A 19,452-nucleotide genomic window follows, 5' to 3' on the forward strand; every position below is an offset into this window, starting at 1 on the left:
AAAATAGACAGAACGTCTTCCAAATGCACAAACTGAGCATACATTACTTTCCCTTTCCCACTTGCTTCTTTCTCTCCCTCCCTAAGGTGAGACTCCAGCAACCAGACCTGCTCTTCTGGTTTCAGGTATAATCAAAAATAAACTGAAAGCAATTATGGGTAATGTAGTTTCTGCTTTCCCCATATCTGTTTAAACAGGTGGTGCTAAGCAGCAGAAGGACTGCAAGTCCCAGAGGGCACTGCTCACAAGCCCTGAGATCCAAGGTGTGTGTGGTGCAGCTAACCTAACCCTGTTGTAGTGACATTCTTCAAAGCCAGCACGGAAATAGGCATGCTTTATACATTGCAAACCTCCCAAACAATGTCATAATTTGGACCTGAATGAAAGCAGTTGCTGCTTGCTTCCATAACTGTAAGTGTTTTGCTTTTTTAAAATTAACTTTGTTATTGTTATTTCTATTTTAAATGCTGTGAGGTGCTTGGATATTAGGGTGGGAAGATACTGAGAACCTAGAAAGGTGCATGAAAATATTGGGGGAAGATGGTACAATTTTATAAACCAATGTGTTATAGGAGGCTGTTTTGCCTTCATGAATCCGATGGAGTCAAGTCATTACTCAGTTGTTAGTCTTCTAATGGTCATAGCCAAAGTCTGTTGGAGTCAATTGAAAGACTCATGTTGGCTTTAACAGGCTTTGGATTAGAAGTGGTTTTCAAACTTTTTGTATTGGTGACCCCTCACACAGCAAGGCTGTAAGTGTGACCCCCCCCATATAAATTAAAAACGGAGGGGGGGATTTAATTTAATAGGGGCTTGGAGCTGTCAACCCCACAGAGTTGACAGCTTGCAACCCCCATGTAACCATTTTGCACCCCCCCCTCACATTTGAGAATCCCTAGTTACAAACCCGAGTCAATAAAGTTTGAAGAATCCCAGAATCATACTGATTAGAAACAAACAAAAAAAATCTCAGAGGCCAAAAGGACTGCAGTAAAGAAAATGTATAGATATGAACATTAAGGAAACGAAAAAATCTAAAAGCTAAATATCCTCAAGAGTAAAGAAGGAAACCACTGACAGAAAATGAAGGGATATTTGCATAACTAAAACATTATGAGTAGAGCTGGTCAAAGTTTCTGATTTCAATTAAAAAATGGGTGGGGGGAATCAATTTTTCCATAAAACATTTTTGAACAACTATAGAGCCTATCAAAAATTAATAACAAAGTTTGAATGTTGGTGAAAATACTAAATAAAATATGAAAATTTTGATTTTTTTACCAGCTGTTATTATGAAATATTGAACAGCAATATGCACTTGGCCTCCCAAATATTTCTAGAACTAAATACCCTATCTTTAGTGGTTTTTAGGAAGATAGTTTGTCCTTTACAACAGCCAATGCCAGATACTTCTGTAGAAGGTGTAAAACTCTCATGTTCTATCTACTTGCACAGCACTACACCATGGGGGAAGCATTGGGGGAGTTAATGGGATTTTAAGAGCTGGTAATCATTTTGCTTTAGGGTCTAAACTATTATTTACCTGAGCAACATTAAAAAATGGACTGGCACTGGCATTGTGGTTATTTACCACAATAATATCCTGTGGCACTGTGTTAACCAGGCTAATTATATATTGGATTCAAAATCCTATTATCTACTTAAATGTGTTGTCTTTTAAAGTTTAATGTTCTATTGTCCTTTTATTAATGGAAAACTAAATGGGAGCATTTGACTGACATTTTTCTCTGCCATTCACACTTCTGTATAATTCTCTGTCAGAACTCCTCTCAGTCCTTTTTCCACACCAAATAGTAGTTCAAATTCCCCGAAGGACTACATTGGCTTATCCAGGTATAAATTCTTGCCTTGATCTCTGTGGTCAAATCTCCACTCTTGAACTTCAAGGGCCCACAGGGTGGGGAAACATGAGCTCACCCAGTAACAAAAATGGATGTCACTGACTGAAAAGATGCTTGATCAGTCCTGAGCTGCCAGACAGTCCATCTAGTTAGCAGCTCTCCAGAGAATTTTTCATCAGCACAGCTCTTGTGGAGCACCAGTAAGAATTCAAGCTATTGCCCATAATGGAAAACACAGAGGGATGAGGGAGAAAACTCCCCCTCAACTCTGACAGTATATCTTCCTTGAGATGCATGGAGCTCTTACTGTCATGACTAAGGCTATGAGTACGTCACAGAGGTCACGGAAGTCACGGACCCCCTGCATCTCCCAGCCCTGCAGGGTAGGGGGGGGATACCCTCTCCCAGCTTGGCAGCTCCCACCCTGCAGGGCTGGGGAGACCTCCTGGAGCTCCCTAGCTGCCCCCAGTGGGAGACCCTGCAGATCCCAGCTGCAGCGGGAGACCCTGAGCTCTCAGCCCTGCAGAGCAGCCAGAAATCAGGTGTCCCTGTGGTCAGGTGTCCCTCACAGCCACTGGGCAGGAGCAGGGGGGCTGCAGCTCCCTGCCCTTACGTGCTGTGGGGCAGGGTGCTGGACCCTCCTTCCTTCCCATTTTGTCATGGATGTTTTTAGTAAAAGTCAGGGACAGGTCATGGCTTCTGTTAATTTTTGTTTATTGCCCATGATCTGTCTCTGACTTTTATTAAAAACATCCATGACAAAATTGTAGCCTTAGTCATGAAGAACTGTGTTCAATGTCTCTTTAAAACAGTGGTTCCCAAACTATGGGTGCCGCTTGTTTAGGGAAAGCCCCTGGCGGGCTGGGCCGGTTTGTTTACCTGCTGCATCTGCAAGTGCGGCCGATCGCGGCTCCCACTGGCTGTGGTTTGCCGCTCCAGGCCAATGGGGGCTGCAGGAAGGGCGGCCAGCACATCTCTCAGGCTGCATCACTTCCCGCAGCCTCCATTGGCTGAGAACGGCGAACTGAGGCCAGTGAGAGCTGCGATCGGCCGAACTTGCGGACGCGGCAGGTAAACAAACCAGCTCGGCCCGCCAGGGGCTTTCCCTGAACAAGTGGCACCCCTAGTTTGGGAACCACAGCTTTAAAATATCTTCTGATATGGAAACCTCCTCCCTCCACTCTCATCCTTTTTCTTATATGTTTCTGTATGTTTTCTGCTTTTGCTCTGTGTTTTCTGAAATGTCCTTCCCAGAAACTGAACTCTACAGTGAAATAGGGCTATACATCAATTTGTCTATAATGGCTCTATAATGTTTTCCTTATTATTTTTGTCCATTTTCTAATACAGCCTAACATCTTATTCACTTACACATTGAGCAAATACCCTCATTAAATTGCTCATAATGACATTTTGACTTTTCCTGAGATGTTACAGTTCATTCAGAATCCATCAGTGTGTATCAGTAATTTAATTTTGTTGCTTTCAAAAGTGCCTTTCTAAGCACTTATCTGCTGTGAATTTAATCTTCTGTGTTGCTCAGTTACCTAGTTGTGTTGGGCCCTTCTGAATTACTCACCTCTTTTTGAGCTTTAATTAACCTAAATAATTTGGGTCATCATTAAATATGACCATCTCACTTTTCTCCTTCTCTTCCAGAGTTTAAAAGTATATGTACATTCTGAATAGATGTAGATACATTGAGTAACAAGCCCAGGTGCTGGGGCATTCTACTGTCAATAGAATTTCTTAAGATAAAACAAGGCCCAGAATCATTAAATATCAGAAGTTTCCCCAAAATATCACTCCACTATAGGATCCTCTTAAAACACAAGGGCTGAATTCTCAGGTGAACTGGAACAGGTCCACCACCTCTCACATCCTAGATTCTAGGAGGAACTGAGCTTTGGATCAGCCCCTGGCACAAGTGGGAGCAGCCTTTGGCATAGCATAGTCAGCCTTAGCCTTTCCTACCCTATATATTGGGATGGAGGACATAATTGACTGTTCTGGCTCTATGCTAGCCTAAGGGTATGTCTACACTGCAATTAGACATCCACAGTGGGCCCATGCCAGCTGCCTCATGCTCAGGTTGTGGGGCTGTTTAATTGTGGTGTAGGCATTCAGGCTCAGGCTGCAGCCTGAGCTCTAGGACCCTCCCACCTTGCAGGGTCCCAGGGTTAACTGCAGTGTAGACATACCCTAAGATTCCCCAATAATAAGCCTGAGACATTGTTAGCTACCCCATTTAGGGCAGCTTTAACTTCAGAGGCATAAACAAGGCCCAGAACAGGTTAAGGGCCCTCTTCCTGATTCCAAAATCTACCACCCTCTACCTTCCACATAGCTCCAATCCAACTGCCAACCCCCTAGCTTCTGCCTAGCTCCTCTCTAGCCCCCAATCAAACCCCCTCCCTGCTCCTCCTGAATCCCCAGGTCAAGCCTAGCTACATCATAGTCCCAATCCAGCCCTCCCATCCACCAGCTCCCGACTTAGTCCTCTTTAGTTCTGCTCCAGCTGCCCCAACTCTCCCTCAACTCCTCTCTAGTCCTGTTCTGTCCAGCCTTCATCTCCCCCAGCCGCAATCTATTCACCTCCCTGAGGCTCTTTTAAGTCCCCTCCTGCTCCATTACTGCCCTGATCCACCCCTGTCAGCACTGTTTCAGGCCCCCACAAGCCCTCCCCCCGTTCCCCATCAGTCTCCTCCCGCTCTGCTCCAATCTCTCCCTTCCATCCCTATTCCCCCAGCTATGGAGCAAACTCCCACAAAGCTCCACTCCAACTCCCTTCCCCCGCCCTCAACACCTCCGATCCAAATCCCCAACTCTACCCAGTTCTGCTCCAACCCCCACAGTCACCCAGCTCTGATTTAGTCCCCTGCCAACCCTCCCTCTCCTCATACAAAGCAGCTGATACTTTTACCTTGTACTCCATCTCTATGGGTGCCCCCCACCCCTGCTCATCCCCCATTGCTGTGATCACCCTCCAGGCGTTCTCTGTGCATCTTTGCTGGCAACTCATGCCCAGGGCTGCCCTGGTTGGAGGGGGCCTCCATTCCCAGCCTCCCCCCTACCCTGGGGGACCAGTGAGCCCCACTCTTCCTGGCAGCCCCTCTGATAGGACCCCGATAACCTTGTGGTCTCTGGCATGACTGCACTACTTGCACCATTGTAGTTACACCACTGTTTAACTACCCCATGTACCACAGGAGAATTTCTCAGCCATTCTGTATAGTGAAGATAGATGAAAATAAATAATTCACGTTCTCTGTAGCCTCCATATCTTCACTGATTGTTCCCTACTCTCTGGTGGTCTAAAAGGTGCTGAAAGACTGTTGTACTTAAAAAATGGAGTTTTGCCTATCCGTAATTGAGAATCCCTCTTGCCTTCTTAATATCCATTTTACAGTGACCTATTGCTTCACTTGTGTGTGCTTCAGTTTCATTTTACAGTTTTTAAAATAAGGAACTTTTTTTTTTTAAAGTTCTTATGTGCCCCTCGCTACTGAGATATCCAAACACCTCACAAGCTTTAATGTATTTATCCTCACAACAGCACTGTGAGGCAGGGAAATGCTATCATCCCCATTTTATCCTGAAAGCAGGTAAAATGGAGATGGACTCCGGAGATTTTGGCTCAATTCCTGGCTCTGCCACAAATTTCCTGGTGACTCTGGGAAAGGTATTTAATCTCTGCATGCCTCAGTCCCGGGGAGTACATGAGCATATAATACTTTCCTGCCTGAAAGGGAAGACGAGGGCAAATTCATTAATGTTTGTGAGGGATTCAGGCACTTCAGTGATAGGAGTCTAATAAGTACTTACAAAGATACATTTTCTACGCTGCCTTGGTTTGCCTCAAACTCTGAATAAGGGATCATTTTTAGTTACATTTGTCTACTATCTTTTAGCTCACACTGTAAGCAACAGTGCCTGTCCACGAGGAACTGCATTGAGGCAACCAACTGATTTCATAGACCTCAGAACAGCTGCCACAACAGCTTGATCATTTAACACTTGGAAAAGCACTATATACACATGCAAATTATTAGCATTACTATATTATTAATATTTTGGGTCACTATTGATATGGGCTAGAATCAACTCTTCAATCTATCAATGACAAGCTCTATGTCCTCGTGACAGCCCCCTGACTCTCACAATACCAAACCTTTGGATATTTTTCAAGGGCAATAAATTTATATAAACATTCCAGCATCAGCAGCACTGAAGCCTCCACAAGATTATATAATTAAGGGGAAGCAGTTTCACCCATGGACTAATAATTTAGAGAAAAATTTGTTAAGGAGCACTTTTTTTTTAACATGATCTCCTCCAACACCAAACATCTGAGCATAAGAGAGGAGCAGGGTGGATGAACTCATCACAATATGTGCACCTATACCCCAGGATCCATTAGTCCCAATTTAATAGTATTTCCCTAAAGGCAGTTGTTGGACAAGGCTTAGAGTCTAGATTCCTCTATTTTATTCACAGAACTGGTGCAGTTCAGATGGCGCAAGCTGCCCTACATCATCCAGGGGTGAAAGTTCAGTGATCTGAAGGAGAACAGGGTTTAGTCTCTGTGCTCAGTCAATCCTCCTCCTCCCTACTGAGATTATTGAGTCTGCTTTTTTTAATGTCGACTCCTCACCTGGACTGGTGACCTGTTAGAAATGAGTTAGCGGTCTCAAACAGCCATCGTATTGAAACTGAAGTCAAGGCAGCCAGACAGATGTGAAAACCTTATTTCCAATTTCCCAAGCTGTCCAGTCCACTCACACAGTTACTCTAATAGAAGAGCTTTACAGCCATGTAATAGGAAACAAGCTCAGATTTTAATCTATTTTAAAAAATATCACCTGGCCTCCTATAGTAGGACAATTATGCTTTTGTCCAGGTTTTTTTTTGGGGGGGGGGGCAGTTGAGGGTTCCCTGCACCTTTAAATGAGCTCTGGTATTGCTGCTAGCTAAATTCAGGCAGAAGAGCCTGGCTACTTGGGAGGGGATAAGGAATTTCCTCTGTAAATCTACTCCCTGGAGATCCCCTCTATGTAGTGACTATCTACCATTCCCAATGAAGCCACAGGCCCTGTGATTGAGACAGGGTAGTAGCGAACGCTAAACTCAGCATTCAGTTTGCATGCCAATGGGAGGCACTGTTTTCTTAAAGAGTAAATTTTTGAATCAGATTTAGATTCCACTGGCCACACCTTAAAATCTATCGTTTATTTCAAAGGGAATTTTACACATGAATCAATAGTAACACATAACTACAAAGCAAAGAAGACCCACAGAATGACAACAAATTTAAGGCTGAACCATCCTCTTTGATAGGGAAGTTCTATACCCAGTTATCAAATATACTGTTTACAAGTCGCAAGAAATTCTCTTTAGTACAAGTTTCTTTTCTGTATGCTGCATTTTGCCTGAAACAAACAAGCGATCAGCAGGTTTAAGCTGAATTATGTATTCAAGCAAATGCATAAATACACAGATCCAACATCTTGATTGATTTGTCACTCCAAATCCCTTCCCCAAGCTTCTGTTATGTTTTCAAGCATGTATTGTATCTATTGAATCCTGCTTTATTCAAGTAGCACTGGCTACCTTCTTACAGAGTGCTGGTCACTGCAGAATTTAGGTGTCATACCATAGATATGTATGATACAAAGCAACACAATTGTAAGTTTGCTTTTAAAAATTGTCCATCTTCTTTTATTTTTAAATCAGTAGTGCTCAAAGTGCTTTACAAATTGGATTTTGTTTGCTAACTAGCACTGAAAATAGTCTGATTTTTTTTAAAAAGACTAGTTTTCATTGATTAGCAGCATTGAGTGGTAGTACAAATATGCTGGATTATATTCTCCATGGGATGTAATATGTAACAGCTCACCTAGACATGAATCATTAGAATTTGAAAGGCACTTCCAGGTTTAAAAAAAAGTAATTTTAAAAAATAAGTTTCCCAGTGATAACCACTTGAAGTAGCTTTTTCATTGATCCATTAGTCAAGTGCATGTGTGTTTGCTTGTATTTATTTTTTGGCAAAGCCTGTGCTAAGGCAGGGGGCTTGTTGATGTAGCAAAAGGCTGGTTTTATTTTAAAGCAATGTCGTTTTGAGTTTCCAACTGAAGCAATAGACTTAAGTTTAGCCTGCAGGTAATTGCCTGCTCTGGTAAATGTACATGCTAGCTTTGCTCAAGTTAGCATGTTAAATGTAGCATTGTGCCCATGGCAGTGAAGGTGGTGGCTTAAGCTAGTCATCTGAGTATGTATCCTGGTTATGAGGCAGGATTGTAGTGGTTACGGCTAGTCCAAGATGCCACCCACCCTGCCATGGGCACAGTGCTCTTATTAGCAAGCTAGCTCAAGCAGAGTTGGAGCATGTACCTCTCCCAGAGCTGGGAATTACATCTCTCAGTTGCCATGTAGCTACACCCTAAGACACAGTCCTGGCCTCAGTGAGTCTGCAAACTGCATGGATGAAAAGAAATGTTCTTCCACAGCACATTGGTAGGACTTGGGGGCGAAGGGTTGGGAGAAGATGTGGAATAGTGTCTTTCCTTTCTCTCTAGACAGGAAACATCAATCAAGATCAGCTGAATGTACCCCACACAATTAACTATTAGTAGCTCAGTGCTGTGTAGATGTACCTTTTGTATGTCTTTGTACAGGTCTCAGTGAGGACCTGATCCTGGTAGGAATGTTGTTCTTGGGGTTAAAGTACTGGACTGGACTCAAGAGAGCTGCTCTCAATTCTTAGCTCAGCCACAGATTTCCTGAGTGGTCTTTAAAAATCTGGCCCAAAATGACTTGTTCTAGTACTCAGCACCATTCTTCTCAGTTTAGGGGCTGTAGTAAAATAGCTACCCCAACACACCCCCTACTGGTTGGGGCACTGCAGCAACTTTTGCCTCTGTGCCCCCTACTGTCCTTCAGTCGTCTCCAGGCATAGGAGTGTTAAGGGATGTGGATAAAATGGAGAGAGTTCAGGGAAGAGTCACAAGAGTGATCAAAGGATTAGAAAATATGCCTTGTAGTGATAGACTCAAATATCTCAGTCTATTAGGTTTAACAAAGAGAAGGTTCAGGGGTAACTTTATTACAGTCTATAAGTATCAAGATGGGGAACAAGTAGTTAATAACGGCCTCTTCATTCTAGTAGAGAAAAGTATAACATGATCCAATGGCTGGAATTTGAATCTAGAAAAATTCAGACTGGAAATACAGTGTACATTTTTAACAGTCCAGAGTAATTAACTACTGGAACAATTTATGAAGGGTCGTGGTGTATCCATCGCTGACAATTTTAAAATCAAGATTGGATTTTTTTTTCTGGAAGATCTGCTCTAGGAATTATTTTGGGGAAGTTCTGTGGCCTGTGTTCTACAGGAGGTCAGACTAGATGATCATAACAGTGCCTTCTGGCCTTAGAATCCATGAAAACTCTCACTTTCCCCCTGTGCAGGTAATTCAGGCATAGGGTAGAAATTAAGCCTTAGAGATTTGGTACTGATCTCTGAATACCATTGAGATAAAAAGGTAATCTGTGTGCATGGACAGTGTTGATTCAGTGTACTGATTACTGAAAGAAACAGAGACAAGTTCTGCTCTCATTTACCACTGGTGAGTCTCCACTAACGTCAATGGAGTTCATGTGAATTTGCACCACTGTGACAGAACAGAATCTGACCGCATGTATCTAGTTCTGCATTTTCATGTTAAAATAAATTCAACAGTTAATCTTTTTGGCAAGATACTATGTGTATAAATAGGAATAACTGTAATGTAAAATAGCTTTGCAAACATATGTCTAGTCTAGATTAGCTGAAAGCATTATTAGTTGGCTTGTGTGTTTGCATTAAATAAGGACAAAGATATTTTTACATGGTGTCACTGATGCCTTGCTTACTTATGCTCCATGCTTCTGAAGCCAGTGGCCTAGTTATAACATGGTGACATAAAATATTAAATCAAGTTATAACTCAGAATATTACATACTCAACCTTTTATGGGTAGGGCTAAGTTTCTTTCACTGTATTGAAGCATCTAGATGGCCTATAGATATGTGATCTTAATAGCTTTACCACTTTAAGCAACGTCAGGCCTGGTCAATACTTGGATGAGAGACCTCCTAGGAAAATCCATGATTCTTCCAGAGTAAGAGTCCTGCCTAGCCTTCAGGTAGAGTAACTACATTCTGGCTGAGATTTCATTTTGACAGTGAGCTGAAGTGAGCTGTAGCTCACGAAAGCTTATGCTCTAATAAATTTGTTAGTCTCTAAGGTGCCACAAGTACTCCTTTTCTTTTTGTGAATACAGACTAACACGGCTGCTACTCTGAAACCTGTCATTTTGACAGTATTCTTCTTCACTGCTCATCTTAAAAAGTTGTGTAATGTTTGTGTGTGCTGTTATATAGTAATAGCTCTTCTGTCCTCCATCCACTGGAGGATCTTATGATTTACAAATATCCATCAGTTTAGCTTCATAGCTCCCCTGCAAGGTAGTAAAGACATGCCCATTTTAAGTGACTTGTCCATGATAATGAACTGTTACAGAGTGTCTGGCCCTTCCAAGGGAGATAAATCGGCTCACCTGTGATACAGCTGATTTGCCTCCCCAGGTGGACTGGAGAGAATGAAGCAAGTCATGTGACTAAACCAGGCCTCTGAGGGGGCTAAAAAGCAGATGCTGGTAGATAGGCAAAAAGGGTGGAACTGCTGAATGAAGCTGCTGGAAGAGTCTCCTGCAGAGGTTCCCCGAGAAAGGGAATTGTGGCTGGGGAAGATGCAGCTGAAAGTTTTTTGTTTTCTTTTTGGGAAGAAGGCAGAGCAGGCCTTGCATCTTCTCTAGCCGCTCAGAGAGCAGGAGGAGACAGTACCTTAGGAAGGAGTGATTGTGCCCAGTTTATGTCTGTATATGGAAGATTCTCTCTTTGTTTTGGAACTTTGTTTTAATAAATTCAGACCCCAAGAAGGGCTGTTATTGGAGTTGTGAAAGCTTTTTGTGTGCTCTTTTTTTTTTTTAAATAAATCAAGAGAGGAAACTGAGGCAGGGTGCTGCAGAACCTCCACTGGCCATCAGAGGGAGTGTATGTGAGAGGCAGCCAACCTTTTTACACACACATAGTCTGTGGCAAAGTCAGGGATACAACAGAAGACTCCTGACACTAAAGTTGCTTGGAAACCTTTTCAGTGGGACAGTTTTTGGTTGAAAACTACTGTTTTGTTCTGATGTCTAGATTAATTTTATATCAAAATATTAATTTTATTATTTGTATATATTATATTTAATATAATTAATATAAAAGTTTAAACAAACTGAAATGAAACATTTCAATGGTTCCAAATAAAAAAATGTTCAAAAGGTTTGTTTCTTGGGATATTTCAAAATTTTAGCTTTTCATTCTGACTGGGAACAATTGCTACCCCCCCCCACAACTGTTGGAATCTCCCACCGAACAGAAATTTTGAGTTCCCAACCAGCTCTTCCCAACATTGTTATTTTGGTGGGGATTAACCATTATACTGACCTTAAGTAGCTGCTGCATTTCACCCTAGAGCTGTTTGTGTCTGAGCTGGGTTACCTACCAGCAGAGTGTTTTGGGATTGTTCAGGCTGTGCTACACTGGTACTTTTATGGTGTAACAATAAACTAGTCCAGCCAAGGTGCTGCATCCTCTTCACAGACCTAACCTGCAAGATGCTGAGCACCTTCAATGCCTACTTCTTGCAAGAGGCCCCGAACTTGTTGAAGGATGAGGCCCCAAACATTTTGGTTCCTGGTTTTCAGGAGCCTACTCTACCTGTGAAGGTGGATTTACTGTGCAAATGTCTTGATATAGTGCAGGACTGTCTACAGTTGATAAAAAGCTGGAGAACAGATACTAAAAATCCAGTGACTAGGTTTAAGAGTTACTGATCTGCAGCCCTCATCTTCTGCTTGGGAGGCAGTAATTTCAGTCATGATGAAAAATAGTAAAGCTGTCTGACACAGAATGAATGAAGTGGAAAACTGGGCACATATTTTGAATTGAGGGTTATAAACCACAGCATGTTGAACCTGGCTCCTGAGAATTCACTGCGTGGTTATTCATAGTATCTAAGGCCAGAAGGATCATCAGGTCTGACCTCCTGTTATTTGAAATGCTAATTCACACAGCATTTTGGGGTGAGCTTGCTAACATTTTTGGCTCACCCCAAACTTCTCAAACTCCTGTCCAGTGAAGTCACTTTACTATGCACCATGTTAGTTTTAGGAGTGTGGCGCTGGTCAGCCAGATGATTCATTGGGAACTCACTTCATCCCAATTTAACTGACTCATTTTATACACAAAAGGAGGCTATTTTGCTGCCGTCATAATATTCCTTCTATTATTATTATTTTTTTTACTGTGTGGGTGAAATGCATGAGTGCAATCCCTCTCATTCTACCACTTCACTGGTTCCCTCTGCTTCCTCCCTCACAGTATTGCCTCCCCTGCAGTACATACTTGCTCTCTTACTTTCACTGTGTGTGAAAAAAGGAAGAAAGAAAGGGGGTTACAAGGACTCTCCTTACTTCTCCAAAGCTGGCTGCACACAACTTGGTTGGGGAAAAAGAGAACCAGAACTTCCTCCCAGGTTGGTGACACAGAAAGAAGCTGGGAAGGAGGTGGAGCTTTCTTGCTTGGGCAAGGATCTGCTGCTGCATGCAGTGGTTGCCAGAAGATGTCACAGCTGAACAACTGCTGCTCTGTCAGCTACTTCTGTTCTCCCATGGCCTCCTGAACTCACTAGAGGGGCTCAACAGAGAGCCCAGAGAGGAAGATTTGGCATCAGGGAAAAAGGGAAAGAACGGGGTTAGGACATCAGTCGGGATGTGTAGGAGCATGTGTGGGGCCAGGGTTGTTAGGAATAGAGTGATCTCTGCATGGGGTGGGGGTGGGGGCACTCAGAAAGGTGAGTAGAGTGGGCCAATCACAGGCATAACAAGGGCTTGAAGAGGGGGAAGGCAGACGGCTTCCCCGACCACCTCATCATATGAACCACAGGAGGCTTGTCATACCAGCACTGCTAGCTTTGATGTGAAACAGCATCCAGAGGAAGGGGTGTCACTGGGGCTCAGTGCTAAATGGTTTCACTGGAGGGCACAGATAACTCCCCCACTTCATGAGTACATTGCAGTTCAGGAATATGTTGGGGGGGGCGGGAATGAGGGTTGGTAGAGCACAGGGATATGAGGGAAGTGGAAAATTGGGGACATAGTGCCAGGAATATCCTTCCACTGCTGCCCCCATTTAATGCTCCCCCATTGTAGCCCCTTCATAACTGCTGCATAAAATTAGATAAGATGGGACATGAAGAGCTGTACAGAATGACAAATGGTATACAGAAGATAAGTCAGTTGATGCCAATTCCCTCTCCATCATGCTAGAATAAGAGGTCAGTCAATGAAATGAGAAGGCAACAACACTAAAAAATGTACTATATATTTTTGGAAAACCAAAACAATTTACCCCCATGGAATTTCTTGCTGCTAGATACCAGCTAGAGCGAGGCCAAGGTCTTAGTAAGATTCAAAACAGGACTGGAGAATGAGAACATCCACAATTAGATCAGGGAGGATATTTTTAAAATATAATAAGGGCTATGAGCCTTCGTATCTCAGGATATAAAACTACCACTAAAAGTCAGGCTTAAGGAGAAACTTCCCATTCAGGCAAGTATGTCCCTAATTGGCACAGTAGGATTTTTTGCCTTTCCTCTGAAATATTCGGTACTGGCTGTGATGAGAGAGAGAACACTGTAACTGGGTAGCTCGCTGATCTGATCTAATGTAATTTCTATTCCTGTGAATGAGCGCTAAAAAGCAGTGTTTTAATGAGAAGCAGAGAGCCAGTCGTCGCCTTAATTTAGTAGGAACAGACCAAAGTTGTGAGCAGTGCTTCTGGTAGTAAGTAGTTAAAAGCAGGATTCAGAGATTTCACGTGCTCTTCATTAAGAGAGTTTTCAGAGTAGCAGCCGTGTTAGTCTGTATTCGCAAAAAGAAAAGGAGTACTTGTGGCACCTTAGAGACTAACAAATTTATTAGAGCATAAGCTTTCGTGCCGATGAAGTGAGCTGTAGCTCACGAAAGCTTATGCTCTAATAAATTTGTTAGTCTCTAAGGTGCCACAAGTACTCCTTTTCTTTTTTCATTAAGAGAGAAATTGACAGTTTAACATGAATCCTGTATGACAGACAGAAGCAGATCTTCGCTTGTCGAAAGCTTGTATAATTGCTCCATGAAGAAAACACTGCTACGTAATGACGGTTCTGGTTTTGGTTTATAGAAAAATAACATGGATAGTTGCATTTGCTTTCCCTCCTCACCTAGCTTTGACACTAAAAATTCCATTTTTTAATTTCCGTCCTCCCCAACTGCAAAGTGTGTCAAAAATTAATAACTTTTCACTGGTGAGGTTTAATTTTTCTAGGAGGAAAACAAATGGATAACCAATCAGTCCTTTTATTAACAACATGTAGGCAGATCTTCCAAAGGAAGCCAAGTCTCATTATCAGAGAAAAGCCAAAACCAAGCATCCTTATAATTGTCATTCAGGGGAATAAGCAAAATGCTTGCTTTGTACAGTTTTATCCCCAAAGGTGTCACGGGGATAAGAGTTCTCATTTTGATACTGGGTTCAGAGTCTGCACTTCCAAAATATCAGTGATAAAAGCACTATTAAACAAGGTCTTCAGCTGAACCAGATCAATATACACAAACAGGCATCATTCTTTCTTTGAAAATACTATCACTGTCAGTCAAATATAGTAATCTGCACTGTGACTTCTCCCCTGTGTACATCAAGTAGTCAGTATACTATTAGAGTGACACATGTCACATTGTTTTCTTCTACAATTAGGGGCATCACCTCTTTAAACTGAGAACAGGTGAGGGCCAGAGGATTCTATAGGCCAAAAGCTTGAATTCCACTCCCATATTTAAGGGGACTACACTCCTGTTGCAGATGATTTTTTGACTGATGACATGTGATGGCATGTTGGATGTTCTTCCTTTCCACAAATGTGCCCTCCCCACAGTCCATCAGATTTTTCCAGAAGAGATTTTGCCTGGGGCACATTTTTCTTCTTCCCCACATTCAACTGTGATTTCGTCTTGGCTTGTTTGTTCAGTGACAGCCTCCTGGGAGTTTGACTGACACAGCCTCAGAGCTTTTTTTTTTTTTGTTTTTTTTCTTAAAAGAACAATTTTAATTAAAGAAAAGATAAAAGAATCACCTCTGTAAAATCAGGATGGTAAACACCTGCCAGATCTAATCCTTCTGTCCCAGCCACTGACTCTACTCTGCATTTGCGTAGAAGACCAACATCAGACTGAGGTACAGGGCACTACGCATCCCCAGAGTTCACTGGTCCTTTCTTCCTGGGAAATTTTCCTCATCTGGTACAGAGGCACATGGGACACAGGAATTCAGATACCTATATGTGAGTCCTGCTGTTCTTTCCTGAGCAATCAAACCGAAAGAGCAGCCCACCCATGCCAATTACCCTGACTGCCTGTCCTGTCCCTCCCTTTAGCAAGCCTGAGACGCCACCAGTGCACAATCAGGTGAAAATGCATGGTTGGAAACCTATCGCATTCCTAACCACATGGCGTTACACCAGAGGTGGATTTGCTCCAGGATTTACACTGCATTATATGTCTGTGTGTCAGGTGTGCATAGCTGCAATATCTTTCTACATCAGGCTACCATCTCTCTACTTGACAGCTGACATGTCAGTTCTGTGGAATGTCTGGTATCCGCCATCGTGGAAAGCTCAAGGCTATGTCCCATTGTGAAAACTATTGCAATTTAGGCCCAACCCTTGGCTGTGACAACTGTATGGTAGCAAGGCATGCTGCACAAGTGTGCAATGCATCCAACTTTAATAAAGATGTGTACAAATCGTAGTAATGCAAGGGTTAAAACCTCACTCTAAAAGTGCACTAAATTGCATTATCTTTAGTGTTTTAAATTTAAAATTGCCTGAAATGGGCAGTGAGTGACTGAAGCAGTGCCCTGTGTATAGAAGTGAATTCCGTGTCACCTTGTCTGCCACTCCAGGTGCTGTTCCGGCAATGACACATGGGAAGTTTAATTCTTTAAGATGATTGCTAGTCATGCATCACTAGGCTGGCAGGAATGTTTTAATGTTGAAATAGTCAAGATTTTTTTTTGTCCGATATGAGCAGTTAAATTACAAAGGTAATTATGTTTATGACCATGCAGCTCAGTGGAGTGCATAAATGTCAATCCTCTGTTGAGCTTACTGCTCAACCCAGGTTTGTCTTTGTTTGGAAAATGTTATCGTCTTACCCTGTGGGGCTTTTGTAAATCACACCAGATGAATTGATGAGTGGTAGGGAATTGTATAGTTTCTCCTGCCAAAATCCAGCCTTTGGGAGACAGGAAGCCCATTGACAGAGCTTCCCTCTTGATTTTGGGGACCTATAAATATAAAGAATAATCTCATCTTTCAGTTTTAAAAAAAATCCTCTAGCTTTTTTCTTTGACAAGTCAGCCTTGAGGACGTCAGTTGCTACTGTTGATATTGTGTCACTGTTTTTTCTCTTAAGACCACAGTTTATTTATGGGGCCGCACTGAGACCCATCCAGGGCTAGCCTATGGCACCAGCATGAGTCTCTTTTTGGGAAGAGTGCGGATCAATTCACAGTTGGGAAGGACTAGCCTCTCTCCAGAACAGCTAACATGGCCTCAGGGTACAGCTTACAGGTGTGAGAATCAGTGTGGTCTAGTGGACTAAGTGAGTAATATAGGAAGGGACTCCTGCACTCTAATCCTGACTCCATTTGTGGCTTTAGTCTATTTATTTAACCTTTCTACATATGTTTCCCCATCTTTAAAATGGGAACAATACTTACCTGCCTCACAGAGGTACTGTGCCAAGCAGTTAACACTTCCACACAAATGCTAACATTGACTAGAATTCACACAAAACCTTCCATTGGCTGAGATTCTCGCAGCCTCCATTCCTCCAGCTTGTTTGGAGAATTATCCAGTGGATACTTTTTTCCCCATGTTCAGGGACCTTAGGACAAGCACCAGGATTCCACTTCTCTTGCGCTAGGTGGCAGAGGTCTGAATCTTTACATTCGTCTACAGCACGTCACCACAGCATCACAGCACCCCTTCTTACATAAAATGAGTCTTAAATGTGAGGGGGTGAGCCACAGAATCACACCACTGAGCTTTCCCCGAATCCGAAGGCTAGCTTTCTTTGTGGGAATGGGATCTCGGTGAGTGGAGTTTGCTTAGTTTGGTTATGGGGAAGGGAGGCAATTCTCACCAAGAGAAGATGACTAATCTACCCATCTAAAGAACAGTGAGGCTTGTTATGCCTCCTATGAAACTTATGAGGAAGGCTCACATAAAAGCCAAGGAGAGTCACATCTTGGTTCGTGTCTATTTTCAACGATTTCAGGATGTTTTGGTGATGATCAGCAAATGGCATTCTGGGAGAGTCAGTGATAAACTTGTGGTGTTTGCTATTCTGCTAATTAAAAAAGAAAACACAACTATTCCAGCCACTTTAATTTGTCTGTTAATTGGCTCTAAATAGCAGGGATACAGTTCTTCAATCATACCACTATGCAATGTGACTGTCAATGTAGGTTATTTTTTTACCTGGTTGAGAAAAAAGTGCACCTCAACGTTTTATCCAAGCTCCTCCCCCCCCCCAAGCAATGTTGACAATTAACCATACTTTTTTAGGTTGCTGCACAGGTGTGTTCCAGAATCTAAGCTTTCATTTTACATAAATTAAGTCTCTAGCCCCTACGTTTAGGAAGACATTCTTCTAAATGTTAAGCAGTGGAACTGATGCAGAGGTATTTGCCTGAACCCGCAGAAAGCCTAAAATGCTAGCTCTGACAGAAGTGTGACTTGCCCCATTATTCGCAACGAGGCAATACATTACCATCAGAAGGTTTCAGAATTAAACCTCAACTTCAAATAGCCATCTGTGAAATAGTTAATGTAGGAACATGAAGCTAATGTGCTTCTCCTTCATAGTTGGATGTGGTGGTAGGGAGCAGTGGCTGTAGGTGGTGTGTAGGATTGATGGGATGGGGAAATGTGGAATTCAAATCACTATACCCTCAGATTCAAAGTCACCTCTTTCTCTGCTCAAAATGGAGAAGAAAGGTAAAGAGTCAGTATCTCTCTAATAGCTAAAGCCTAAACTTTGTCCTGTTCACCTGGCTGGGGAAGTAGACGATATAGTCTTCACCTCTCTCACTGAACAGTTTTGTGTGATGTTATGTCGATGGTGTTAGATATAGCGTTATGATTTAGTTTTAAGTAGTGAAAGGGTTAATAAATTAAAATCTTACAGTATGTGCACAGTGGTTAGCTAGATTCCATGTGAGTTACTGTGTTCCCTGGTATCTCTAGCCTAGAACAATAGAAGTGACACATTATTGCAACCAATGTTTAGTTTGGACCCGTGCTTGATTTGTCTGAAGATAGAGCTCTGCTGTCAAGCAGTCCCATAGTTGCTGAAGAAGTATGTTGACTTCCAAGACCAGTAGAGTACTCTGAATTTATTCTCTTCCATATGTAATAGAAGTTAAGCATTAAGAGAAATCAATACACAACATATATAAAACCAGTCTGAAGCCATTACATTTGCATCTCAGTGGATAGACCTAATGCCTGGGCCTGCCTATCAGCACTGTCATTCCCAGAAGTAATTAGAAGCTTATCAAGGAGGTTTGATCTTCATTCACTACCAGGTGATGACTGAAGTGAGTTAGCCTCATCTCTGTCATCTTTGGTTGCTTGTCCTGTCTCTGCACATGCCCAGACCTTCTCCCTATCAAAAAAGTCACAGATCTTTTAGAGTGGTGGTGAGAGAGAGCAACATGCTGATACACTGTGTAATGTGCTGAAAAGAGCTACTACAGGAAAGTGTTGCTGTAACGCAATCTGCTTTTGAAAAAAGGCCAAGCAGAGTTAAGTTTGAATAAAAGGTAGGATTTTAGTGTCTTGCTGTTCTAGAATGCGGATTTTTAAGATATTGACTGTGACTCTCAAACACACTATGGTGCCACTCAAGTGAACATACTCTGCATAGTTTTAAAAAAAGAAAAGGAGTACTTGTGGCACCTTAGAGACTAACAAATTTATTTGAGCATCTCTAAGGTGCCACAAGTACTCCTTTTCTTTTTTGCGAATACAGACTAACATGGCTGATATTCTGAAACCTGCGTAGTTTTAGGTGCGGAGTCAGTGATAGGGGCAGCTATTTTTTCCTTTATCACCAGTATTTTAACCGTGGCAGGACATGTTGTCTTTGGTAGCAATAATTCTGAAGAACTCACAATTTAATTTAAAAGGATTCAAAGATTTGTAGAAGCAGAACATCTTGCAAAACACCATGTGCTGAACAAACCACCTCTTTCTGTGTTCTCTAGAATTTCATGAATTTTTTACTTTGGGAATATTCTCTCTTCCTTTAATGCATTTTTTTTTTCTTCCCTCAGCTGTTACTATGGCAAGACTTTTGGAATCCCTGCAAGCTCCCAATTCAAGTCTCT

At 42.3% G+C, this 19,452-nt stretch overlaps 1 protein-coding gene across 1 annotated transcript in view; it reads left to right on the top strand.

Annotated features, from left to right (window-relative positions):
• The first annotated feature begins 216 nt into the window (after positions 1-216).
• Positions 217-19,452, top strand: part of MACC1 (MET transcriptional regulator MACC1) — a 56,827-nt gene continuing 37,591 nt past the window's right edge. Inside the window, exon 1 of the mRNA XM_038390987.2 lies at positions 217-411. The gene's annotated coding sequence lies outside the window, so the exon portion shown is untranslated. The remainder of the gene's footprint in view (positions 412-19,452) is intronic.

The sequence above is a fragment of the Dermochelys coriacea genome, chromosome 2 (genome assembly GCF_009764565.3).
Source record: "Dermochelys coriacea isolate rDerCor1 chromosome 2, rDerCor1.pri.v4, whole genome shotgun sequence".
NCBI classification, from domain to species: domain Eukaryota; kingdom Metazoa; phylum Chordata; order Testudines; family Dermochelyidae; genus Dermochelys; species Dermochelys coriacea.